General features: G+C 44.8%; 1 protein-coding gene across 2 annotated transcripts in view; it reads left to right on the plus strand.

The window, feature by feature from the left end:
• The window catches only part of ST3GAL6 (ST3 beta-galactoside alpha-2,3-sialyltransferase 6), a 112857-nt gene that overhangs the window by 69178 nt on the left and 22660 nt on the right, over positions 1 to 21019 (plus strand). For both annotated transcript variants that reach the window (XM_029082475.2, XM_029082474.2), the window contains one exon: positions 10646 to 10827. The gene's annotated coding sequence lies outside the window, so the exon portion shown is untranslated. The remainder of the gene's footprint in view (positions 1 to 10645; positions 10828 to 21019) is intronic.

The following is a 21019-nucleotide window of genomic DNA, read 5'->3' on the forward strand; positions in this document are numbered from 1 at the left end:
AGAATATACTACAACAGAATTAGCAGACACGTTCTCTGCTTATAATGAATTTACAGTCTACAGCTTACAGTCACCCACACACAATATCCCCACCAACAGCAACATCTTTGCAACCTAAAAGACAACTTTTTACCCCTGTGGATCATAACACACTGTTTCTCCAGTTAGTGATAGTGACTTTGAATATGTGCCACCAAAGAAGCCACTGTGGGACTGATGGCCCAATCCATGAACTCAAAAAGATTGTTCCTAACCCTGTTGCATCTTTTTGTAGTACCTGGAGTTTCTAGTTGGGTTATCATAGTGTCAACCTGACGTATTCTTAAATTGTTTTTAATTAGAGGTGAGGTGTAGCAGGGAACCAGCCTTGCTCTTTTTATTCATTCATTCATTCAGTCATATTTTTTGAGTGCTGATGGTGTGTAGAGCACTGTATTAAGCTCTTTGAATGTACACTTTGGCAACAGAATTTTTTTACCTGTTCCTTTCCCAGTGTGACCAACAGCATACGATGAATGGTTGGTTAAGGGTGTTCTATTATTATAATTATTAAGCGCTTACTGTGTTTCAAGTATGTTTCAAGTACTCGTTTAAGCAGTGGGCTAGATACAAGTTATTCAGGTAGGACACAGTCCCTGTCCCCATTTGAGGCTCACGGTCTAAGTTGGAGGGAGAGCAGATATTGAATCCCCATTTTACGGAGGAGGAAACTGAGGCAAAGAAGTGAAGTGACTTGCCCAAGGACACACAGCAAGCCCTTGGCAGAACTGGGATTAGAACTCCAGATCTTCTGACTCCCAGGTCCGTGCTCTTTCCACTAGGCCATGCTGCTTCAACCTTATCTAGTTTTTGTCCTTTTCTCTCGGTTCCTCCCCCAAGTTCACATTCCCTTCCCCCAGTTTAACACAGGGCAGTCCCCAGAAACAGGTCAGACCAGTGGAAAGCAAGTTTCATTGACTTTAAGGAGAGAGTTTACCTTTCCTCCTAAAATAACTCATATGAGTGTCATTCAAGAGCTCCCCACTGTTCCCTGAGGAAAAAATTTTGATCCAGCATCTCCTGACTCATTTTTACCTGTGGAAATTGTTGAAAATAAGGGAGGGGAGGTACTGACTTGAAGTGAAAAGGTGTGGCCCTGTAGGTTGTAAGCAAGTGGTAGGCAGGGAACATGTCTACCATCTTTGCTACATTGTACTGTCCCAAGCACTTAGTTCAGTGCTCTGCACACAGTAAGTGCTCAATAAATACGATTGATTGAAATATGATCAGTTCGCCTAAAGCAAGGAGAAAAATAATTCCTGCAGGCTTCAGAAGGTCTATTAGGTAGCGTTAACCTGGTGCGTTCGAAAAATTATATGTGGTTTAGAAATATGAGAGGAGAAAAGACTAGAACAGAAATGTATCCCCTTGAAGCTCCTTCCCCTCTGCCTTCAAACATGCCCACGTCTCCCCCATCCTAAAAAAACCCACTCTTGACCTCACTTCCCCCTCCAGTTATCACCCTATCTCCCTACTACCCTTCATTTCCAAAATCCTAGAACGAGTCCTCTACAATCGCTGCTTAGAATTCCTTAACTCCCATTCTCTCCTGGACCCCCTCCAATCTGGCTTCCGTCCCCTCCACTCTACCGAGACTGCTCTCTCTAAGGTCACCCATGACCTCCTTCTTGCCAAATCCAATGGCTCCTACTCCATTCTAATCCACCTTGACCTCTCTGCTGCCTTTGACACTGTCGACCATCCCCTCCTCCTCCATACCTTATCTCACCTTGGCTTCACGGACTCTGTCCTCTCCTGGTTCTCCTCCTATCTCTCTGGCCGGTCATTCTCAGTCTCCTTCACTGGCGCCTCCTCCCCCTCCCATCCTTTAACTGTTGGAGTTCCTCAAGGGTCAGTTCTTGGCCCTCTTCTGTTCTCCATTTACACTCACTCCCTTGGTGAACTCATTCGCTCTCACGGCTTTGACTACCATCTCTACGCAGATGACACGCAGATCTACATCTCCGCCCCTGTCCTCTCCCCGTCCCTTCAGGCTCGCATCTCCTCCTGCCTCCAGGATGTCTCCACCTAGATGTTGGCCCGCCACCTAAAACTTAACATGAGCAAGACTGAGCTCCTCATCTTCCCTCCCAAACCCGGTCCTCTCCCAGACTTCCCTATCACCGTGGATGGCACGACCATCCTTCCTGTCTCTCGGGCCCGCGATCTCGGTGTCATCCTTGACTCGTCTCTCTCGTTCACCCCACACATCCTATCCGTTACCAAGACCTGCCGGTTTCACCTTTACAATATCGCCAAGATCCGCCCTTTCCTCTCCACCCAAACGGCTACCTTACTGCTACGGGCTCTTGTTATATCCCGGCTGGACTACTGTGTCAGCCTTCTCTCTGACCTCCCTTCCTCCTCTCTCGCCCCACTCCAGTCTATTCTTCACTCCGCTGCCCGGCTCATCTTCCTGCAGAAAGGATCTGGACACGTCACTCCCCTTCTTAAACACCTCCAGTGGTTGCCTATCAACCTCTGCTCCTCACTCTAGGCTTCAAGGCTCTATGTCACCTTGCCCCTTCCTACCTCTTCTCCCTTCTCTCTTTCTACCACCTACCCCACACGCTCCGCTCCTCCGCCGCCCGCCTCCTCACTGTCCCTCGGTGTCGCCTATCCCGCCGTCGACCCCCAGGCCACGTCCTCTTGCGGTCCTGGAACGCTCTCCCTCCTCACCTCCGCCAAACTGATTCTCTTCCCCTCTTCAAAACCGTACTTAAAACTCACCTCCTCCAAGAGGCCTTCCCAGACTGAGCTCCCCTTCTCCCTCTACTCTCTCTACCACCGCCCCTTCACCTCTCCTCAGCTTAACCCTCTTTTCCCCCCATTTCCCTCTGCTCCTCCCCCCTCCCTTCCCATCCCCTCAGCACTGTACTCGTCCGCTCAACTGTATATATTTTCATTACCCTATTTATTTTGTTAATGAAATGTACATCGCCTTGATTCTATTTAGTTGCCATTGTTTTTACGAGATGTTCTTCCCCTTGACTCTATTTATTGCCATTGTTCTTGTCTGTCCGTCTCCCCCGATTAGACTGTAAGCCTGTCAAACGGCAGGGACCGTCTCTATCTGTTGCCGACTTGTTCATTCCAAGCGCTTAGTACAGTGCTCTGCACATAGTAAGCGCTCAGTAAATACTATTGAATGAATGAATGAATGAAGTTGTGACTATTTGTGTATGACAACGTGTACACAAATCATAGAGTAAGTTCAAGAAAGGCCCTGTCATTAGTGGAAGGAGCGTGGGGCTCAGACTTGGTAGATTCAGACTGCAACCCCAGCTCTGCCATGGCCCGCTGGGTGACCTTGGGAAAGTCCCTTAACCTTTCTGGGTTTGTTTCATCCACTGTAAAATGGGGATAAAATCTCTGAGCCTTACTGGGGTCGGGCACCATGTCCAACCTGATTATCGTGTGCTTACCCCAACACTAAGCATACTTCTTGGTATGTAGTAAGTGCTTAGTAAATACCATAATAAAAGGGAAAATAGAGTGCCGCAAAAGTATTGGGTGATAGAGCCATCATCTCTTACCCTGGTACTGAGTACCCAGAGAGTTCATGGCACGTTTAAAGAGCCCTGGTAACCTTGGGACATGGGGAGGTGAGGGAAGCAGCAGTACCCACAGCAAGGAATCCTGTTCTGGAGCCCATACTTAACTTGTGCATCCTCCCACGCTTGTTCGACTGCATGGCTTCCTTAGATGAGGCTCATTTTTTTAAAAAAAAAACCAATAAAGTGAGTTTTTCTTTTTAAACTACAGTGCACTAATAGCTCATAAAGTCTTTCAACTCTTAAAGCTTAGAAGTCCCACCCTAAAAACATTTTAATTTAATCATACGAACTCTCTGTATAACTGTACATTAGGTTTGAACCCCACCCTCTCACCACAAAACTACAAAGGAAAGATTATCCGACATCATTATTATTATTATTATTATTCCTTTTAGCACTGATAAATTTTAGCACCTCTGCTTTCACTTACCTCTGTACACTGTCTTTATTTACTTTTGACCCTTTCAGTTGTAAATATTTCTTTGTCTCTTTCTCGTGTTATACTGTAAGCTTCATGTGGAAAGGGAAACCGGTCACTATTTTATTCTGTACTTGTGCATGTTGTAAAGTGGGCACCTCAAATGCTTTAGCTGCTAGAAGCAGTGTTAAAGTCATTCTGCATTCTACTTTATTAAAGGAATGTCAACAAGCAGAGCTGCTTCTGGGAAGAGGAAAATCATATTCCGTTTTGTGAGACATTAACCTTACCTTCCTGCTATTATTATTATTATTATTTTGCACTTACTGTGTATCAAGCACTGTTCTAAGCTCTGGGGTAGCTACAAGTTATTCAGGTTGGATACGGTCCCTGTCCCACATGGGGTACACAGTCTAAGTTGGAGGGAAAACAGATATTGAATCCCCATTTTATAGTTGAGGAACCAAGGCACAAAGAATTTAAGTGACTTGACCAAGGTCACACAGCAAGCAAGTGGCAGAGCTGGGATTAGAGCCCAGGACCTCTGATTCCCAGGCCCGGGCTTTTTCCACTAGGCAACACTGCTAGCCAGTGATGCATTTTCCAGCTTCTTTCTATGTCCTTCCCCTCCAGCCCCCTGAAAATATGCATACATATAAAATTTGTGATTCCATGATTGAACATCATAGTTAGATTTTCTTGAGTCCAAATAGGAATCCAGGAAATGGGGGCAGATAATTGAGGGAAGGCAGAGAGTCAGGAAAGGGAGTGAGAAGGAATAAGCACTCATGCGGCCAGAAGATATGCATACACCATGCAGATATACATACTGTCAGGCGACATGTAGTGAGGGTGTGTGTATGTGTGTGTGTGTGTGGGGGTGGGCAGAGTTGGCCATGATTATCTGGGTGTATTCACTGCTTATGCTGCCCCTGCCACCTTCCCATGTTCTCACTGTGGCTGTCTAGCACGGCCCCAGTGAGCTACCCTTCTCTGGAGCTGGCGGAGGTGGGTGCCAGCCAGTATCCTCTAGGGATTATGGGGGGCTGCTGACTGCAACTCTCTGCTGGACCTGGCTGCTTGCCTCTGGGCAGTTGTGGGCCCCACAAGAATTCTCTCACCACTGCCAGGACCGTAGCAGTAGCATGGTTTTTGTCTCTCCTGTTGGCAAAGGCTGAATGTATAGATATACTTATATCTATGTAGATATTTTTATAAATATATATAGATAGAAATAGATATATGGACATATATCTATATAGATATCCATATAGAGATATATGTCCATATATCTATATCTATCTCCCTCTATATAATCTATACACACACACACACACATACATATATATATATACATATATGGCTGGCTGCCAAAGGAGGCCTAAATTAGCTTCCTGGAACAGAGGATCTCAAAATAGAACTTTGCCCTGTTTATATAAAGACTTTGTATAAAAACAGTGTTCTTGGTAACATTGTTTTAATTCCAGCTGCTTGATAACTAATTACTAGGAAGAAAGCCTTCCCTTGCCTCTTTTCCATTCTTTCTCTCCCTAGCTCTCTCTCTCTTTCTTTCTGCTCATCCCCCTACTAACTCCATTCTTTGTTGTTGTTGTTTTATTATCAGGATCACACTCCCTGGTAACTCTTTTCATTGAAACCTCTCTTTATTTGAACTTAACTTCCTAAAATTTTTCATTTTTAGCAGCAGAAAGCAGTATGTACTATTTAAATGAAAATCAAGATTGGTTTCTAAGAAAATCCTCCATTAAGCTTAGTGGTAGGTTTACAGTGGGCATTTTTTGTCAGGGTGGGGAAGCCTATGCCTATAAGTAGTCATATTATGTGCAGACATTTTACAGTTTTAGAATGTCAGATATTGAGGCTATCATTTTATCAAAGAGTACCATTTTGTACTGTGTTGAGCCCCTAGTGTATATACAGCAGTTTTAGTGCTTGGAGAATATATACAAAGCAGATAAAATGTTGTGCACTGCATTCAGTTTACAACTGTAGAATTATCTCCAGGCAAGCATGAATTTATCAGTTCAAATACAGTCCTCATCTTGCTCAGAGCCTGCTTTCTTCTAATGGAAGTTGGACAGAAGGAAAGAAAGGCAGTAAAACTGGAAACTACTCAAATTTGGTTGTATCTATATAAAATTCTGTCAAAGGCTTTGATGAGAGAGGAGGTGAAAATGTTTGACTGAAGTATGTTTGAGGATTTACTATGCACTCATATGTGTTAACAGTGGCCATGTGTATCCCGAAGTTGGCTGAATTGGCCTTTACGTGGCTAGAAAGAATTTTACAGGACTATAGACTTTTCTCCAACCAATCAGTGATAAGCAGCATGGCTTAGTGGATAGAGCACTGGCCTGGGAGTCAGAAAGACCTGGGTTCTAATCCTGGATTCGCTAGTTGTTTGCTAAGTGACCTTGGGCAAGTCAGTTAACTTCTCTGTGCCTCAGTTACATCATCTGTAAAATGGGGATTAAGACTGTGAGCCCCATGTTGGATACGAACTGTGTTCAACCTGATTAGCATGTATCTCTCCCAACTCTTTGTAGGTCCTGAACAAATACTATTAAAAAGTCAAAATCTTTCATTATCATGAACTGTGTTCAACCTGATTAGCTTCTATCCATCCCAATTTTTTGTAAGCCCTTAACAAATACCATTAAAAAGTCAAAAGCTTTCTTTATAATAATAGTATTTGTGGTATTAAGCATTTACCCTGTGCCAAGCCTTCTACTAAGCACTGAGGTAGGTAAAAAATAATCAGATGAGGCATAGGCCCTGTCCCACATGAGGGAGAACAAGTATTTAATTCCTGTTTTACAGATGTTGAAACTGAAATAGAGTTTAAGTGAGTTTCCCAAGGTCACATAGTTGGCAAATGGCAGAGCCAGGCTTAGAACCCAGCTCCTCTGACTCCCAGACTTGGGCTCTTTCCACTAGGCCATGTTGCTTCTTGTATAGGGAAATGTATTATATGGGGCTCAGTGAACAATATGATTGTCACATTTTTACTAAGATAACCTCACATTATTCAATATCCCATTGATGTGCCCAGCTTCCAGGAAGTGAGAAAATGACAGTTTCCCAAACAACTGAAATTTGATCTGATGGTTCAGAATTCTGGGTATATATGTGTGTAAATGCAATTCCGTGTCTTCCATCAAAGCACCTTAGCTGTAGGCATTGCCAGAGAACGGAGATTGCTGTGGGAAACTTCTTCCTTCCTGACATTGTAACTGATGTGTGGCTGTACTGTATTTGCAATGCATCTGGCTGTTCTGCTGGCCAATTAATTTGTCTTTGTTTTGAAAAAAGTACACACACTAAGGTGGGATGGGAGGCGAAAGGAAGTGACTGTGTGAATGTTTGCATGTACGCACGTTCTAGCTTAAGGGTCCCATTCAGTGACAGAGTGGAGAATGGGTAGGTTCTTGGTGAAATAAATGATTGAATGAGTGAATGAGTGAGTAAGGCACAGGTGAAGGACAGAGCGGCGGGAGAGCGTTGAGAGACCCAGCCCTGACGCACTTAATCTACCCTTCCCTTCCCATCCAGGATGAGCATTACTGTCCAAACTGGGCCACTCTTCTGAGCGATGCTGCTTACCTACCTTGGTCGGGGAGTTGGTTGAAGCGGTGGTGGAAGCCAGAGATGGTATCAGTGAGACACTTAAAACCTCCAGGAGGTACTTGCCGCTAGGGCCTTTCTCCAGAAGCTGGAACGATCGATCAGTTGTAGGGATTTGTGAGCCGCCTACTGCGTGCGGGGCATTGAATGAGCACTTGGCATTCTGTGGTAAAAGTAGAAGGCACGTTGCCTAGACCCTTGAGGAATTTACAGTCTGGTGAGTAGATGGGGAAGATTGGGTGAGTTTGCTTTTATAAGGAGATTGTAATATCAGCCATGGAAATAGAAAAACTCTCTGACTATCCATTTGGTGACTGTTTTAAAATTTGGTAATAAAGCCTGTCCAAACTTCACAGAGACTTATTATTAGTGATATTTAAGTGCTTATTATGTACCACACAGTGTACTAAACATTGGGGTAGATGTAAGATCATCTGGTCAGACACATTCTCTGTCCCATATGGGGTTCATAGTCCAAAGGGGAGGGAGAACAGGTATTCAATCAGCCTCACTTAGCAGTCCCTTTCATGTTGGACGTAGCATAGTAGATCTTCCCAGCTTTGTCATTTAACATGAAGGCCTAGCTAGGGCAGTCCCTGGGAACTTTCTCTTGTTTCTCCTTTTATCCATAACAGTGGGGTATTATGAACTACCTTCTTTGAGGAAGACAACAACTCAGCCTGGGAAATGGAATGAAGGAAACTGGACCCCTTTTAGGACTCTCCATAAACATTTCTGCCTTTTCTAAATCCTGCCCCAAGTAACGGTTGTTAAAACACAGTTATTAGTGCCCCTAAGTCCCTCCTGCTGGTGTATAAATAACACATCCTTTTTCAATGTAGGACACTAGACAAGTGGTCTTTCATTCCTACTTTTCCCCCATTGGATGGCTGTGTTGACATAACTCCAGTTTTTGCATCATCAGTTTCTCTTTCTTTTTTGCCCCATGAGCAGTCTCTGGAGGCTCGGAAGAAGAGAGCTAAGGGGCTTGGAGATTTCTGGGGGATTTCTGGACTATAACTGTGAAGAGCCAAAAGCACTTCTCTCCCCCACTCCCTGCACCTGCTAGGCTGAGGGGGTTTAACAGGCGGTAGCTTGGGCATGTTTTTAGCATGGGTCCCTAAGGAATTGCCAAGACCTCCCCTTTCCAGCTGCAGCCAGGACTTCTACATCTCCGCCTCTCTTGCAAGGCTTCAGGGGGAGAGGTGTTTCCCCCTTCTGGCTTTCCTCCCTGATTGCCCACAGTGCCCTGGTCTGCCAGGCACTTTCCAATGTGACAATGTGACAATTTCCAATAGGGATGAAGGCTGGAGAGGGACTGAGCTGCCTATGTCACCCCACAATCCTTTGTTGTCTGTTTTCTTGTCATTAGAGACCCCCAAAAGGTTTGAATTCCTGTGTCCCCGACCTTATGATTCTGGTTCTGGTTCTGGAACAAATCCTCGAGGAACCAAAAATGGGCTCGAGGATTGGGATTGGGAGGGCCTCCCTCCCAGTTGGTACTGCTTGTGTGGTGATTTCACATCTGCATGTGGTAGTCAGGAACGACTGCTGGGACTCGGAGCTCCTGCAGCATCTTCCAGAATAGCCTGGGTGGAAGCAGTGCGGCCCCCTCAGACCCAAAGCGAGCTGAAGGGGGAAACTGTAAGAGCAGATATGTCCAAGCCACCAGCTGGGCCTGATTTGGCCCACTGGGGTCAGGGTAGATGGGGTCTTTGACCCATGTAGATGCTTGGACAACTTTATCCTGCTCTGTTTTCTTCTGACTAGATCTGCTCCCTTCTTCCCAGGGAAGGGCTGGAATGTGGGTGAGGAGTTGGCCAACCACCATCTGGGCAGGATTGATCGTTATTTCCATCAGTCCAATGCCTCTACCTCCTTTTGCTGACCTCAGAGCTTGAGGCCCATTCCAGTAACTCAGCCTCAAGGAAACTCAATTCGGGTATCTTACAGGACAAGAATTGAGAAGTGATGGGTTTTACTTTGACACATTTATTCTGTTGAATGAAAGATCACACCGGGCAAAATCTCACTGTGCTTGCCAAAGCTATAGTTTAGGATAGAATGCCACTGGGGAATTAGGAAACATTCTCCTGACAGCACGTGTCTATACAGATAGAAAGGAAGAAACTTTGTGGATGTACTGTGAAATGTGACAACATGAGATTTATCAAGATTGCAGTCCTCATGTTCTTGGGAACGGCTCTGAAGCAGTACTTTTATATTCTCTCAAAGATGATTTTCTACTTTTATTCCCCCTGCCCCTTCCCCTTAAACTTCAGAAAGAAAGAAGCTTTCTTGGGTAGGTTTTTAGACAAATGTGCAGATCATGCAGCTTTTATAAGAGCAATTTCGACTTTCCTTTGCAACTTTTCTTGGTATAGAATTAATCAGTGGTATTGAGTGCTTTTATTGAGTGCTTACTATATGTGCAGAGCAGTGTACTAAGTGGTTGGGAGAATACAACAGAATTAGCGGACATGTTCCATGCCCACAATGAACTTACAGTCTAGAGAGGGAGACAGTCATTTATATAAATAGTTTATAACACATTATTTATAGATATGAACATATCTATAGTGCTGTGGGACTGAGAGTGGGCGAATACCAAATGCCCAAAGGACACAGATCCAAGTGCATAGGTGATGTAGAAGTGAGAGGGACCCTGGGAAAAGAAGGCTTAATCAGGGAAGACCTCTTGAAGTAGACTTAACCTTACCCTTAACAATGTATTAGGGTTGAATCCAGTGGATTCCAAGACAAGGTAAAAGTGCCATTTTTAATTTTTTTTTTATTATTTTGGCCGTTCTTTGTACTGTGCGGTCTGAGGGACTAGGAAACACTTGATTTGGTCCAGCAGCAACAGTGATTTTATGATTTGTTTTACTTACTAAAAAAAATCAATTTTTAAATGGGGCTGTAAACTTTTGTTGGAAAGACAAGTCACTCATCTGCCTTTTTTTTTTTTTGTAATGTTTTATTTTAGTTTCTGTAAGAGACGAGGTATCCTGATCCTGGAGTTGGGACCAGAGTTCCACATACAGTTTAAGAAATCGTGGAGGGCAGACTTCTCCAACTTCTGCAACCACATCCCCACCCTATCTTTCCGTTTGACAGAAGAGCATTGAGACAGATTGCCTCTGGCAGACTGGCTCTTCTCAAAGGCAGGTAAGCAAAGCTGCTAAACTAACCTCCTTAACTAAATCTTCAGTAATAAAAGATATATTGTGGTCTGGGTTGGTGGCCTTACATAAGTGAATTCTCTCAGGTCAGGCAGCTCCAGAATATTCTTTAACCTCTTCCCTTTGGAACACCAAACCCTTGTGGACTCCTTCAAGGGTGTCCAAGTTAACACTAATGAAAATTTTCTCCTGTAAAGGAATGAGTGTATCTGTGGATGAGTGTCTGACCTCAGCAATCCTGTCCAGACAGAACTTTGCCTGTCCACAGGCACCTTGTTAGGATAAATGTTTGACAACCAACAACATTTCTTAATGCATGAGGTAGATAAGTTTCTTACCTCTGGGTGACGGGAGGCTCTTTCTGACAGATGCAATCCAGCTAAATCAATTAGTTGAGATGACCATTGGAGTCCACTAGTTTCTGGCTGGTCTACTGTTCTAAACTACTTGCAACCACTTGGGGGCCTTTGTACCAAGTTCGCAGTAGCCGTTATTGCCGCTAATAATTGGGCAGCATGTTCCAATTTCTCATCCATATGTCAGTGCCTGTTAAGGTTCTTTCTCAGGGCATTCTGGCTTGTGACATAGCCTCCCACCATAAAGGGATCCAGAAATGGAGGAATCACTCAATTGCATTTATTGAACACTTACTGTGTGCAGAACACTGTACTAATAATATATATTAATGTTAATAATATTTGTGGTATTTAAGTGCTTACTGTGTGCCAAGCACTGTATTAACAGCTGGAATGCATAGAAGATAAGTTGGACACAGTCCCTGTCCCACATGGGGCTCACAGTCTAAGGAGAAGAGAGGACAGGCACTGTACTGAGGAACAAACAGGCTTGAGAAGTTGTTACTTGCCCAAGGTCACTCACTGGGCAAGTGACAGAGCTGGGATTCGAACACAGGTCCTTTGATCCCAGGCCCATGCTCTTTCCGTTGTAAAATTGCAGACATATTTCAGCTTCTGCCTTGGGATGCTTGGGTGCTTGAATATTTGTGGGAACAGGTCTTACTGTGTGTTTTCACTCAACAATTCAGGTAGAACTAAGTTGGGGAAATTAAGGAATATTCTCCTGACAACACGTCGCTGTCCAGAAAGGAGGCAGGGTGGTGCCAGAAGAAACGATTGAGGCCATGTGTGTGTGTTCTGTCAGAGCAAGAGCGCTTCAACATGAGCATTCCTGAATGCTCAATTTTTACAGGGTGTGTCCCTTGCAGCTCTGGGGCAACAGCTGTTCCTGAATAGCAGAAAAGCAGTGAGGCCTAGTGGATAGACCATGGGCCTGGAAGTCAGAAGGAGCTGGGTTCAAAACTCAGCTCTGGCACTTGTCTGCTGTCTGACCTTGGGCAAGTCACTTCACATCTCTGGGCCTCAGTTACCTCCTCTGTAAAATGGGGATTGAGACTGTGAGCCCCAAGTGGGACCTGGACTATGTCCAACCTGATTAGCTTGTAATTACCCCAGTGCATTGTACAGTGCCTGACACCTAGTAAGTGCTTAACAAATAGCATTTAAAAAAAAGGTAGAGCAATCTTCTTCATTGCTTTGTCTTTCACCTTCTCAGCAAAGTCTATTTTCATTTGGGTTCTTTAAGCTGGACCTCCAGCTCTCCTCTCTGCAGTTCTAATGACCATCACATCCTGCCTCCCCTGAGTAGCTAACATTCCAAGTGTGTTTGAGGCGTGATCTTGCATTAGACAAGTCTGTTCCACTTGGTCTTACAGCATTAATGTTTATAGTCCTGTTGACTTTAATGGCCCCTGATCCCTGTGACCCCTTCCTTTCGACTTCCTGAAACCTTCCATTTCCAACTTGGTCTCTCCCAAATGAATGCCTAACCTCTCCAGATTTCAGATGGGAAGCCTCACTTTTTGCTGTGGAATTCTCTTGACTTGTCCTTTCCTGATCTGTCCTTGCAGTTTTGACACAACCTATTTTTCTGCAGTATTTATATACACTTGTATGTGGACTTTGCCTGACTTGCCAATCTTTCCTGACTAGATGTTAATCATGAACTTTCGAGGATAGCTCTCATTCTGATCTCTAGGGGCTCATTTCATTGGTATCCCTTTATAAGGATTGACTGCCTTATAAATAATTCTCTACTTCTTGATACTCACCATTGTTAAACAGAGTTGATTAAAGTCCCTCTTATGCAGGGCAACTGGTAGGGGTCTGCAGGTTCTGTTAAACAGTTGTGGAAGAAAAACTTCACAGATTCTGCATTGTGTTTAAAGGGTATGTCAAAGACAAGTTTATTACTATCAGTGCTTCTTCCAGGACTAATTGGGAGGGGCTGTTGAGCAGCAGAGATTTCCCTGCTAGTCAAGGCCAACTCTACTTCAAGCAATACAGAGTTTCTTTATACACCCACTGGTACAGCATTTGTCCATCCAAACTGCTGTTGTGCTGGTACAAGCTCTCATGGTATCCTGACTGGATTATTGTGTTAGCCTCCTCTCTGATCTCCCTTCCTCCTGTCTCTCGCCATTCCAGTCTATTCTTCATTCCGCTGCCCAGATCATCTTCCTACAGAAACACTCTGTGCATGTCACTCCCCTCCTCAAAAACCTCTAGTGGTTACTTATCAACCTTAGCACGAAACAAAAACTCCTCACTCGTGGCTTCAGAGCTCTCCATCACCTTGCTCCCTCCTACCTCACCTCCCTTCTCTCTTTCCACTGCCCACCCTGTGCACTCCGCTTCTCTACCGCTTAGCTCCTCGTGGTCCCCCATTTGCGCCTGTCCCGCTGTTGATCCCGGCCCATGTCCTACCGCTGTCCTGGAATGCCCTCCCTCCTCACATCCGCCAAACTAACTCTCTTCCCCTCTTCAAAGCCCTACTGAGAGCTCACCTCCTCCAGGAGGCCTTTCCAGACTGAGCCCCCCTTTCCCTCTTCTCCTCCTCCCATCCCCTTCCCCCCCTACCGCTCTCTGCTCTTCCCCCTTCCCCTCCCTTCAGCACTGTGCTTATTGGCATATATTATTTATTACCCTATTTGTTTTGTTAATGAGGTGTATATCTCCATGATTCTATTTATCTTGATGATGATGTCATGTTTTGTTTTGTTCTGTTTTGCTTTGCTGTCTGTCTCCCCTGTTTAGACTGTGAGCCCGTTACTGTCTCTATCTATTGCCGAAATGTTCATTCCAAGCCTTTAGTACGGTGCTCTGCACATAGTAAGTGCTCAATAAATACTATTGAATGAACAAATAATGGTCTGAAGAATACAAGAGAAATACTTTAGGATAGAAAGCAGTAAGTCCTCAGGCATTTTCCATTCAGCCCCAGACCTGCTTTGATCAAGGTGATTTTATACTACTAATAAGCTGGGTCAAGAGTCTTAATAAGTTGAGGGGGCTAGTTTCATCATGTTTAGGATGTGTAGTAATGTTCTGGGCTCTGGTAGAGCTTAGCTACTTGATTTGATTCAGTCAAATAGACAAACTATTTGAGTCAATCAAAAAACTAGGCTTAGCTTGAGTAAACAAAGTCATTGGCCACACCCAAAGTGGTCAAGCAGACCTAAGGCTGAGACATCTCAGAAGGGAGAGGGCAGAAAAAAAGTGTGGACAAATGCAGGGCCTTGACCATTGTGCTTCCACCCAGTCCTCTTCCTGCATCAGTCCTTTGTTCCTCCAAGTGGAACAGTCTTCTGGTGGTTTGAAAGGCAGCTGCAGGCTCTGTTGGGTGGCTGGGAGGGCAGTGTCTTTGGCCTGAAGTGGAGCAATAAGGATAATAATAATTGCGGTGTTAAGCACTTTTTATGTGTTAAGCACTATACTAACTCCTGGGGTCAATTCAAGATGTTGTATACAAAATGTATAGAAAATGTTAGACAGTTCTTGCCCCACAATTGGCCTCACAGTCTAAGTAAGAGAGAGACTGTGTTAAATCCCCATTTTACAGAGAAGGAAACTAAGGCACAGAGAAGTTAAGTGACTTCTCCAGTGTCACATAGCAGGCAAGTGGCAGAGCTGGGATTACACCTCAGGTCTCTTCTGACTCCCAGGCCAAAGCCCTTTCCAGTAGGCCATGCTGCTTCTGCAGAGTGTCGGGCCCCAGTTCCTGACTTAAATTCATTCATTCATTCAGTTGTATTTATTGAATGCTTATTGTGTGCAGAGCACTGTACTAAGCTCTTGGGAAGGTACAATATAATAGCATACAAATTCCCCATCCACAACATGCTTACAGTCTAATAATAATAATTGTGGTATTTGTTAAGCGCTTACTATGCCAGGCACTGTTATAAGCCTTGGGGTAGATACAAGATAATTGGGTTGAACACAGTCCCTGACCCATACAGGGCTTATAGTCTTAATCATCATTTTACAGATGAGAGAACTGAGGCACAGAGAAGTAAAGTGAGGGGAACCAGTGAATGCCAAGTGAGTAGCATCTCCCCTGCTTCAGTGCACTGAAGGAGACTTGACACCACTTAGCAGTGAGCTATGGGGGAATCCATTTTCCCTTAACCCGTGTATTCTATGGAGCAGCTGCTTTGTTTGTCTGTGCCATCGTTACATGTCTGTGGATTAGCTCTTAATGTCTGATTCCCTTTTCAAAGACATCTGCAGGAAGCAGCTGGCCATTTGGCAGTATCATAGGCCAGTAGTTTTAAGCAGTAGCCTCCAATGTTATAAGCAAGAGTGAGCCGTAGTTTTCTAGGGGTCTTTGTTCTTTAAGCAGATTGAATTTCAATTGTGCAAAAGCAGGCCATGTAAAAGAGAACATTTTAAAATGCTTTCCATAGATAAGCAGCTTGGCTTAGTGGAAAGAGCATGGGTTTGGGAGTCAGACATCATGGGTTCTAATCCCGGCTGCACCACTTGTCAGCTGTGTGACTTTGGGCAAGTGACTTAACTTCTCTGTGCCTGTTACCTCACTTGTAAAATGGAGGTTAAAACTGTGAGCCCCATATGGGACAGCCTGATTACCTTGCATCTACCCCAGTACTGAGAACAGTGCTTACTATGTTCCCTCTGCCTGGATATCCCTCCCTCTTCAAGTCCATCTTCAAAGCCTTCCTCAAAGTACAGTCTTCCAGGTGACATTTCTCAGTGAATCCCCACCTCCCTGGTTGTATCATTCCATTAGCCACCCCTGGCCATTATATGGCTATCAGTTCATTCATTCCATTTTATTTTTGTAATTACAAACCAGATGTCTGTTTTCTCTCTTGTTCCCATTGTTCTATGTGGGCTCGCTGAGTCTGTCCGTCTCTTCCATTAGCATATCAGTTCCTCTAGAGCAGGATCCTTGTATCCCCATTCATTGCATGGTCCTCTACACTCAGTAGTTGTCCAACAAGTCTGATGTGGCAGAGGCAGTCGGAGAGACAGCCAGGATGTCAGGGAAGCCTGGGGGAGGAGCGAGAGAGGAGGAGGATTCTCTCTGTGCCTTTCAGCCACTCCCCAGTTCCCCAGCCACAGCAGTTGAAAGGCCAAAGATGTGCCATTTTATCAGCAGCATCCAAGGCAATAGTAGCCAAGTAGGCAGGCTCTCTCAGCCTTGGTGGAAGGGGAAACAGGGAAGGAAGGAGAGGTAGAGAGGACAGCGAGTTGCCTTCTGCCCTTTTTGGGAAGCAGGAGAGCAGCAGGGGGTGATTATTCATTGGTTAGAAACTCCCACTGGCTAACCCACATCCCCACTTGTAGATGATGCTTGTGAGATGGGTTAAAATCTTTGGATGAAAGACACCATTCTAAGCACTAATACACTAATATTTAAAATATGTAGGAGGCTTAATTTTTTTTTCTCCTGAAGAACACCTTTATCATGCTCCAGATATTTTCTGGCTCTTCTTCCTTGAGGGTATTCAGCTATGTAGAATATTTAAAGTAACATACACTAAGAAGGCGGTAGTGTACTTTACCATGTTTATTAGGTCACGGAACAAGCTGCTGGCTTCAGTAATAATGAAATCAGCCAATCCCCCTCCACTTTAAAGAAGAAATTGAAAAATGCACTTTCCCGCTACATTCCATTAATGTTTATATAAGTATGTTTCAGGCATTTGAAACTCCAACCATGAGAGATTCCAGGGCAGAACAGAAACAGATTTGCTTTTGAAAAATGTTTACCTTCCTTTTGAAGAGTGCATGTGTATGTGCATATATGTTTGTGTGTGTGTGTGTGTATGTGTATTCACTTTATCTTCTGACATTTGCTCTTTTCTTGCCACATCATGTGATCAAAAAGTCCGCACTGATCTCAGCGTTCATGTTCTCTGAGGAAAGGGCCCGAGTGTGGTTTACTCTGTATTACAGCTTTTTTGAGCAGGGAAAGTGTCTGCCAACTCTGATATATAGTTATAGCTTACTCTCCTAAGTGCTTAGAACAATGCTCTGCACACAGAAAGTGCTCAGTAAGTACAGCTGATTGATCATTACATCATCCAACTCATTTCTTGTTCCCTTGAGGGTTCACAACCTGCCCTATCCTAAGAGGGATGGATGGCATCAGTGCAGATTCTCCTTTGCCACAAAAGTGCCTGTGCTTTCCTACCCGTGGCCTCCAGGATTCCCCAGGGACTTTCTGAGGTTGCAGATGGTGGTTAATTTTACTGCCATTGCAGGGATTGGGCGGTGGGGGTTGGAGGGGGTGGGGGTGGGTTGGGGAGGCAGGCTCTGGGACCTTCAAAGCTGGTGTCAGCAGCAAAGCTGTAGTCTGGGAACAACTGCAGGACAGCATCTCTCAGAGGGAGGGATGGTAGGAAAAGATTTCTTTGGGATTGTCAGGCAGCAGTGCCCCTGAGCAGCTAGGGGATCGCTCCATGGCAAAAACTCCCTGCAAATTCACTTCTGCTCTGCCCCTCCTCTTGACTACCCTTATTCAGCAACTGATCCTGAGAGCCCTCCTGTTATTGCTGCTATCAATTCCAAACACTCTGCCCCGCTTTAGCCTCTCCACAGGCCTGGGCCCAAGGAGAAAAGAGGGCTGGTGTTACTTTTTCCCTTCAGCAGTCTGGGCTGTCTGGTGGGTGGTTTCCTTTCGGTGGATGATGAAGGGCCTAGGAGCTTGCAGGCTGGAAAGCATTAGTAATCTCTGCTGAGGAGCCAAAGGACTAGTGCCCGGGCAAAGACATGATCCTTTCCAAGGACATAACCTGGGGAGCAATTTAAATGTATGTTTGATCTGAAAGGAAAACATTGACGACAAAAATGGTGCTAACTTAGCAATCAATCAGTGGTATTTATTAACAGTCACTATGTGCAGGAGCACTGTACTAAGTGATTGGGAAAGAACAATGCAACAGAGTTGGTAGGAGTGTCCCTCCCCTCAAGGAGCTTACAGTCCAGCACTGTGTTCACTGTAGTTCCCTGCAGGAGAGCTGCTGTTTTTCCCTAAAGCAATGGAGGTGCTGTCTTTGGTTCATTCTCCTTCTTCCTGCAGAGTGGCTATGGGCTTACTTGGTAGGAGCCAGGAAAGGACTGTTTTGTCCATAGCGGCTTAGCTACTGTTCTGTATGGCAGGTGGCCTGGTAGCCTGAGGCTTTCCAAAAGCCCTCCCGAGTCTTCTGCAGAAAATCTTGGGTCAAGGAGAACTGCTAAGATGTATGTTGATCTCTGACTAAGGGAATGGGAGAGGAAGAGAAGGGGGAAAATCAGAATGGGAAACTCCCACTTCCTCTGCTTCCTCAGCCAGGACTAAAAATTGAGGAAATGAATCAGAGTTAACTTAGGTTGCTGGATTTTCCACCTACTGAAACCAAATACAATCTTTGGGGTTTTTTCAGCCGAAGATCTGGGTATGATAGTTTGAGGGGAAGAATGGAGATGAGGAGAGTTTGTCCAGGGACTCTCCAGGTCCACCATAAGGACTACTCTTAAGGTTGTGGCAAATATGACTGAGGCAGCAGACAGGAGTCAGTAAATGTGGAGAAGAAAGATATCACTCCAAAGAGGGTGGGATGTCTGCAGAAACCTGCCTTAGGGAGGGAGAGGAATATATGCCCCCATTAACAAAAGCTGCAAATGCTAAGGCTCAGCAATTGGTATACTGAGTTACTCTTGGAATGCAGAGATTCTTGAAGGGTGCTGGGGCCTGAACCCCAGAGGCCCCCTGGGACAGCTGTGATCTCAAGGGGCCACCCTTTGTGTCTAAGAATCAGCCAGTCCCCAGGGGTGGCTGGTGAGGGTTGGATGGAGCAGTAGCTGCTGGGAGTGAGTCTGGATTGTTATGAGTAGGGAATGGGTCTGCCAACTCTGTTATATCGGACTCTCCCAATTGCTAAATACAGTGCTATGCACACAGTAAGCGCTCCATAAATACAATTGGTTGTCTGGGTGCCTGCCAGGTCAACTCTGCAAGGGCAGTTGTCCCCACTCTCAGAGACAGGGGATAGAGTAGAGTGGAGCCTGGCTTGGGCCTCGGTACTCTCACCTCTGTAGTGGCCTAATGGTGCAAATCTCACAGGGGGAATTGAAGGAAGACTGGGAAGTGCTGGGAGGTTGACAGGAGTTGAACCCTCCATCAATCAATGGCATTGAGCACTTACTATTAACAGAGCACTATATTAAGTGCTTGGGAGAGTACAATACAACAGAATTAGCAGACCTGTTTCCTGCCCATAACAAGCTTACAGTCTAGAGGGGGAGACAGACATTACTATGAATAAATGATTTGTAATATATAAAGACATGTACACAAGTGCTGTGGGGTTGGGGGAAGGGTGATGGAAAGATGAAAATTTTTTCTCTCTCTGTCTGTCTGTGGTTCCCAGAACAGACTTTCAACATTTCCTGTTTCACTTTCCGGGAACCTCTTAAACTATACCCTTCTTCAACCTTATTCCCTCATACATGTCTACAAACCTTCTTCCCCATCCTACATCCTCAGGTGATTTCAAGGAAGGATAAGAAGTTCTGGGAGTTTGGTGGGAGTCAAACCCTACATCAATCAATGGTATTATTTGAATGCTTACTATGTGCAGAGCACTGCCTTAAGCGCTTGGGAGAGTACAGTACGATAGCAATAGCAGACCTGTTTCCTGCCCATAACAAGCTTATAGTCTAGAGGGAGAGACAGACATTATTATTCATAAGTTGTAATATATAATTTAGACATGTCACAAGTCTTATGGGGTTGGGTTGGGATGGTCAGAAGATCAAAACCCTCTCTCTCTCTTTATCTTTCTGTCTGTGGTTCCTGGAACAGACTTTCAACATTTCCTCTTTCACTTTCCGGGAACCCCATTAAACCATACCCTTCTCCAGCCTTATCCACTTGTACACATCTGCAAACCTTCTCCCCGACCCTACATCCTCAGCTGATTTTTAAGGAAGGATGGGGAGTCCTGGGAGGTTGGCAGGAGTTGGACCCTGATGCGGAGGTGGATGGGCAACCATTGGAAGTTCTTGAGTAGGGAAACATGGCCTGAACATTTTTGAAGAAAAGTAATCTGGGCAGCAGAATGGAGTAGGGACTGAAGTGGAGAGTGACAGGAGGCAGGGAGGTCAGAAAGGAGGCTAATACAGTACTCAAGGCAGGATAGGATGCTTGGCTTATTGTAGCAGTTTGGATGGAAAGAAAAGGGCGGATTTTAGCGATGTCATGAACGTCAAACTGATAGCATTTAGTAATACCTTGAATGTGTGGGTTGAATGAGAAAGAGGAGTTGAGGATAATGCCAAGATTATGGGCTTTTGAGACAGGAAGCCAGTGAGCCTGTTGTTGGGTAGGGATTTTCTTTATTTGCTGCCAAATTGTACTTTCTAAGCGCTTAGTACAGTGCTCTGCATACAGTAAACGCTCAATAAATATGATTGAAAGGAAGCAATGATGGTGTCGTCTACCTTTGATAGATTGTAAGCTCCCCGTCTTATAATGTTGTATGTTCCCAAGTGTCTAGTATAGCACTTTGCATTTAGATGTTTCATAAATTCTGTTGTTCATGCATTGCAAACCGCAACCTGACATCCACCCCAAGGTGGCCCTAGAGGGAGCGGAAAACAATTCCTTGAGGAATTATCCCCTAGCTAAATGCGTGAATTGCCTAGGAGGTAAAGCAGACCAGATCTTTCCCTAGTGTCTCTCATCAGACCCTTCTCTCCACTGTTGTTCCTAGACTGTGAGCCCTCTGAAGGCCAAGAATCATATCTAATTCCAACCTGAGTATTATTTCCCAGTACTAACATTACTTTCACAGCATAAGTGCATAATAG

Source organism: Ornithorhynchus anatinus, chromosome 17 (genome assembly GCF_004115215.2).
Source record: "Ornithorhynchus anatinus isolate Pmale09 chromosome 17, mOrnAna1.pri.v4, whole genome shotgun sequence".
Lineage (NCBI taxonomy): Eukaryota > Metazoa > Chordata > Mammalia > Monotremata > Ornithorhynchidae > Ornithorhynchus > Ornithorhynchus anatinus.